We start from the raw sequence: 6,899 nt of genomic DNA, 5'->3' as shown, positions 1-6,899 counted from the left end.
AGAGTCAAGAGGACTGAGAGAGTCTGAAGGACTGAGAGAGTGAGGACAACAAATTCATTCTAGAGGACTGAGAGTATCAAGGCTAGAGGACTGAAAGAGTCGAGATGACTGAGAGAGTCTAGATGACTTATTGAGTTTAGAGGACTGAGAGTGTGGAGACTTTGAGAACTGGAAAACTTGGAGAAGGGCCCATGCAGCAGGGAGCTGCAACTAAAGATCAGGCATGCTGTTAGTCGGTCTGTAGGACCAAAGGCCTAAGCAGCAGTGCTACGAGAAGAAGCAAGGTGTCTTGGTATTATTTGTCTTTTCCTGTTTTGATGGTGAAAACCATTATTCATCCTACTTCCTCCAAGTCCAGGTCATCCCAGACCTGCCCCAAAACTGTGACTGGACAGGGAAAGGAAAAGCAGCACAGCGATGAGCTCATCCCTCTGCCAGTCCGCTCTCTCCTCCTTCATCATTACAGTACATGGATTCCTTGTGCTGCTTCTTCTTCTCACCCTCCAGCTCTGCTGTACAATGATAGGGAGGGCTGGATACCGGCCCACATTCAGGTACTGACACGGCTTGTTTGTCTTTTATATCTGCCTGCAGTTTTGCTTTAATTCAACAATACCAAAAATAAAAGCAATAATCATTTTATTGCACTGATTTTTTTTTCAATGCAGCCTGACATTCGGTACCGTGAGTTTGGAGGAGACGCACCCTTGGCACAACCTATGACGGTAGCCGGAGCGGTATAATTAGAAAATTGCAAATATGTTATTAATCACAGTGTGCCGCTTTAGTCTTCCCTGTCAATGTGCTGAGATGACTAACTCCTCGTCTTACCCGATAACGCATACATCCCAGTTAATAATGTCTACTTTCCATTCCAGCGGCTATTGTTTGTGTGACTGCTCAGCCTGACGCTTCGCTCACTTAATTGCCCCTTTTTTTGTGTCGTTTGAACATGTGGCGATTTTCCTTTCACTTCACCAAACTTTTGCAGCTTTTGTTTTAAATGTTGTTTACATTGTAGTTTGAGTGATTTAAAGGTGCTCTCCGGTCAGGCGTGAAGACCCGGTTCAAACTGGTTTCTGAAGAACGTTCATTTTAGTTTCGGCATTGATCTACTCCACCCGGTTCCTGCACCAGCTTAGTCCATACAGATACTGTACTTAACCTCTTCACGCCGGCCGAATGCAAATGTGCGACCTCCTGGCGTCTGGGCCTAGACGCCGAGCGGCCGCACATTTGCGTTCTATTAAAAAAAAACGTGCTGAGAGCGCGTGCCCTGCGTACTCCCAGCACACGTCCGGTGCTCACAGAAAGGTCCCGATCTCTTCTTTGGATAGGGACCTTTCCCGATTGTGTGACCACCGTAACGGCTTGTCACGGCGGTCACATGACCCTAAACCCCACCCCGCTTCCTGGCTTCTGAAACCCTTAAAGGGCTGGGAGGCGCCAGCTCCAAGGGATTAATAAAAAGTGCCCTTTAGGTAAGCATGAAAAAGGCAAGACAAGAGTGTTCACTGGTACAAGCAGCTGTGTATTTACCACAAGGCAAACAAGGCGTTTGCCAAGGGTGGCAATTTTTAGGGGGGGCGGCACTGCCCCCCCCCCATTGTGGAAGAAGGGACCTGGAGAGCAGTGGCAGACTGACCCATGCAGGACCACCATCAGAGCGGTACCACAGGTTCTCCTGTTTCTGACTCGGACAGCAGGAGGATCGATGTGGTGGGAGAGGGCAGTTGCAGAACAATGCACTGTGTATCTCTGCCTCCAGCAGCTGAAAGCCGCTTTCTCCCCCTCTCCCTCCCACCAGTTTTTTTCTGCTGGAGGGAAAGACACACCTGGCTAGATCAAGGTGGTGCTCTGGTGTTCCTGAGTGGCCGCTGAGCTCCTTCCCCTACCCACAGTCAGAGTTGGGACCAGGGGAAAGCCTGGAGCAGGGAGAGGAAAAGTGGTGGAGAGGAAAGAGCTGGGAGGAGGTGCGGGCTGTGTTGTGTTCTCTGGTCTCTCCCTCCCACCAGTTTTTTGCTGCTGGAGGGAAAGACAGACCTGTCCGGATCAAGGGGGTGCTCTGATGTTCTTGAGTGGCCGCTGAGCTCCTTCCCCCGCCCGCACTCAGAGCTGGGACCAGAGGAAAGCCTGGAGCAGGAAGAGGAGAAGTGGCAGAGAGGAAAGAGCCCAGAGGAGGTGAGCTGTGTTGTGTTCTCTGGGCTCTCTCTGCTGTCATCCATGCAGCACATGAGACAGGATCACTGATAGATCGTATGAGACTGAGCACACAGTATGATTACCACCCCCTACCTCCTCCAAGGGCTGCTCATATCCAGGCAGCAGAAAATGTGGGTGGGAGGTGGTAATCATACTGTGTGTGCAGTCCCATAGGATCAGTGATCCTGTCTCATGTGCTGCATGGACGACAGGAGGGAGAGCCCAGAGAACACAACACAGCCTGCACCTCCTCCCGGCTCTTTCCTCTCCACTTTTTCTAAGAAGTCTAATGGGGATTTTGGGGGGTGGTATTTGCTAGGAGGAATAGGGGGGAATATGTGCTAATGGGGAGGGGGTGTGGAGAGAGAGAGAAAGAAAGACAGAGAAATAGAGAGAGAGAATCATATATATACTATGTGACAGTAGGCAGGTGAGATCACCTGGTTGCGTCCTGGATGGACGATATATTTTTCCGAGGTTCAGGCTTTATGGGGATTTGTTCCACTAGAGGGAAGTGCTGAGTCCTTCAGCACTGAGGTAATGAGCCCAGCTGAAGGTAGTCGGCTCATTAACACCTGTATAAAGCATCCCAGAGTGCTTAGGGAGTTGCTCCACCCTGGAACCAGATCTGTGCCTGAACTGTCTGGGGAGCTGACCTGTTATCTGTGTGCAGAGAGACCAAAGCCTGTGTGGCTAACCTCCAAGTACTAGCAACTAGGTATAGCAGCAGGCTGTACCTAGTGGGTAGCTAGGGAAAAGCTGTTGTTGCAGTAAGTAGCCAAGTTGGCCAGGATTTATTTTGATGTTTCTTTTTGGTTTACCATTTTTTCTGTAAATATTGTAAATAAATTGCACCTGTTTGTTTTCACCTCCACTATTGTTGTGCTGTGCCTATCTTTTTGTGTTGTGCACCCATCCAGGGGGTCACACACACCCGCTGCCGAGCTAACCCCGTTACAACATGCACACATTCATTGAACTCTGTCATTGGGGGGAGGGGCACCCACTTTTTGTGTTGCCTAGGGCAGCACAAAACTTACATACACCACAGGGTACAAGCACTGCCCCTTACCTTTCCCTTCCCTTCTTTCATCCTCCAATCCTTTCTTTCATCTTCCCTTTCCCTTCCCTTTTTTCATCTTCCCTTCCCTTCTCTTCTCTTCTCTTCTCTTCCCTTCTTTTATCTTCCCTTCTTTGATCTTCCCTTTCCCTTCTTTCATCTTCCCTTTCCCTGCCCTTCCCTTTCCTTCTTTCATCTTCCCTTCCCTTTCCCTTCCCTTCCCTTCTTTTATCTTCCCTTTCCCTTCTTTAATCTTCCCTTCCCTTCTCTTTCCTTCCCTTTTCCTTCCCCCTCCCCTTCCCTGCCCTTCCCTTTCCTTCTTTCATCTTCCCTTCCCTTCTTTCATCTTCCCTTCCCTTCTTTCATCTTCCCTTCCCTTCTTTCATCTTCCCTTCCCTTCTTTCATCTTCCCTTCCCTTCTTTCATCTTCCCTTCTTTCATCTTCCCTTCTTTCATCTTCCCTTCTTTCATCTTCCCTTCTTTCATCTTCCCTTCCCCTTCCCCTTCCCTTTCCTTTCCCTTCCCCTTCCCTGCCCTTCCCTTTCCTTTCCTTCTTTCATCTTCCCTTCCTTTCTTTCATCTTCCCTTCCCTTTCCCTTCCCTTCTTTCATCTTCCCTTTCCTTCTCTTCTTTCATCTTCCCTTCTCTTCCCTTCCCCTTTCCTTTCCCTTTCCTGCCCTTTTCTTAATTTCTTTCATCTTCCCTTCTTTCATCTTCCCTTCCCTTCTTTCATCTTCCCTTCCCTTCTTTCATCTTCCCTTCTTTCATCCTCCGTTCCCTTCCCTTTTCCTTCCCTTTCCCTGCCCTTCCCTTTCCTTTCCTCTTCCCTTCCCTTCTCTTCCCTTTCCCTTCCCTTTCCCTGCCCTTCCCTTTCCTTTCCTTCCCTTCTTTCATCTTTCCCTTCCCTTTCCTTCTTTCATCTTTCCCTTCCCTTCCCTTCCCTTTCCCTTCCCTTCCCTTTCCTTCCCTTCTTTCATCTTCCCTTCCCTTCCCTTTTTTTTATCTTCCCTTCTTTCATCTTCCATTCCCTTCCCTTCTCTGTTACTGAAGAATGTCAAACAGGTTGTAAAGCACAAAATCATGTGGTGAAAGGCAGCATATATACTGTACATATATACATACAGTATATATATATATAGCAGTAATATAGGTGGAGTCACGGGTGTATTTGCCACAAAGCAAACAAGGCACTTGCCTAGGGCAGCATTTTTTAGGGGGGCAGCACCTCCCCCCAGAAGAAGGGATGAAAGAAGGGATATGTGCTCCATGGGAACCAGGTGGGGTCTGAGAGAGGCTGCGGGCTGCTTGATGGTGTATATAGAGCCTGACTCTCATTCCCGGGGATGTCCGAAGATAAAGATGAGTTTCTTTCTCTCTATCGCCAGAGGAGGGGGGGGGTAGTGGAAGGCTCTTCAAGGTGGGGGAGAGGGGTGTTGTTGGTCAATGCCAGGTTCTCTCCACGGGAGGGGGAAGGGGTGGTGGTGTTGGTCGGTGTCCATGGGGAGGCGGATGATTTTTGTGTTGCCTAGGGCAGCACACAACCCAAATACACCATTGGGTGGAGTGCACAACGAACGGTGACCAATCACAGTGCATAGCAATCAGGTCCTCCCAGAGACCAAATATATAAAAAAAGATTGCTGCACATGAAAAACTTTTATTGTTGAGAGATCACCAGACTAAAGAGTGATCCAAAAAAATGGACAAAGCCGTACAGCATAGTGTTCAACAAGTAGTTTTGGGATATTGTGTAATCGCCTTTCTCCAGATCAGAACATATTGAAATACAAAGTGCTACTTAGGTCAATATATACATACATTGTAATTGGAATCAATTATGATGTATGTATATATTATCATTAACCACAAATTGAATGCACATCAGATGAACATCTAATAATAAATGTGGTGGTTTAAGAGTGAAAATTCTGTCAGGAAGAAACGCCCCATAATAAAGATGTGGAATGTAGACATAAATATCTATTATAAAAAGCACATGTGTACATTAAGGAAAAACCAAGAAAAAACATGAAAAAGTACATTATATATATATATATATATATATACACACACACACATGTATATGCAAAAGCCAAGGAATAAAAAATAAAAGAAACCTCAAAAGAATTATTTAAAAGAAATAAATACAGATCAAAATCTGAATTTAACCCTTTAGGGGTTGATGTATCCAAACAATTGATGCATTGAACCTCCCGTTGTCTAAGTTGTAATTCTATGTTCCCACATGGAAGAAATATATATTTAAAAAATATTCTTCCCGATTATATTGACATATATTTGCAATACTACAATTTTGACCATATTCAATATATTTCTGCATGTATTTCAATAAATGTATATATATATATTTTTAGATATTTATATATATACTGTATGCTGAAATGCGTTTTTACTACAAAATATATGAAAAATATTTTTAAGAATACATTTTAAAATATACTGCAAAAATACATGTAATCTACATCTTTGGAATGCATTGGAATGCAAATGTTAAAATATATGTTAAAAGGACTTTTTTATATGTTAAAAAAATCAGAAGAATATTTTTTGTTTATTATATTGGAATAATATAACTTAGATTCCAAAATCTTCAGTTTTACTCGAATTAGTTGATGCAAAAAGGAATCCACCCCAAAACAAAAACTCCTCCATTGAGTATTCTGTATGACCTCCGTGATTTGTAAGGATGGTACCAAGTCTTCTAGGCATGGATTGAAGAAGTTGGGGCATATTGTAATATCAATTTTTTTCCATTCTTCAAGAACGACCAATGTTAGAGCCTGGATGGTGGATGGAGAGCGATGCTCAGCTTGCGTCTTCAGAATTCCCCATAGATGTTTGATTGGGTTCAGATCAGGAGACAGACTTGGCCACTGCATCCCTTTCACCCGGTTCTTCTTCAGAAATGCAACAGTGGCCTTAGATATGTGTTTTGGATCATTGTCATGCTGGAAAACTCCACGACCACCAAGAGCACGGAGTGATGGGAGCATCTTCACTTCCAATGTAGAGCAGTACATCTGTGAATTCATGACACCATCAATGAAATGCAGCTCCCTGACACCAGCAGCACTCATGCAGCCCCACAGAAGGACACTGCCACCACCATGTTTCATGGTAGGCAACATGCATTTTTCTTTGTACTCTTCACCATAGCAACGCCATACAGTTTTGAAGCCATCAGTTCCAAAAACATTTATCTTGGTCTCATCAGTCCAGAGTCACTCCAGAGTCCCAGTAGTCTTCTTCTTTTTCAGCATGAGCCCTGGCAAATCCTCTCCTTTCCTATCTTCTATTCCTTCTTTTCACATCTTCTCTTCTCTTTCCTCTGTCTTTCTTTTCCCTTCTCCTCTTTCTTCTCTTTCATTCTCTTCTTCTCCTTCTCCTTCTCCTTCCCCTTCTCCTTCCCCTTCTCCTTCCCCTTCTCCTCCTTCCCCTCCCCTTCCCTTACTCCTTCACCTTCCCCTTCCCTTTCTCCTTCCCCTTCCCCTTCTCCTTCCCCTTCCTCTTCCCTTTCTCCTCCTTCCCCTTCCCTTTCTCCTTCTCCTTCTCTCTCTCTTTCTTTTTCTCCTTCTTTCTCCTTCTCTCTCCTTCTCTTTCTTTTTCCCTTTCCCTT

Source organism: Staurois parvus, unplaced genomic scaffold (assembly GCF_062004578.1).
Source record: "Staurois parvus isolate SC_StPar_1 unplaced genomic scaffold, SC_StPar_1.0 ptg000740l, whole genome shotgun sequence".
NCBI classification, from domain to species: Eukaryota; Metazoa; Chordata; class Amphibia; order Anura; family Ranidae; genus Staurois; species Staurois parvus.
Note: the sequence above shows the minus strand (reverse complement) of the source record.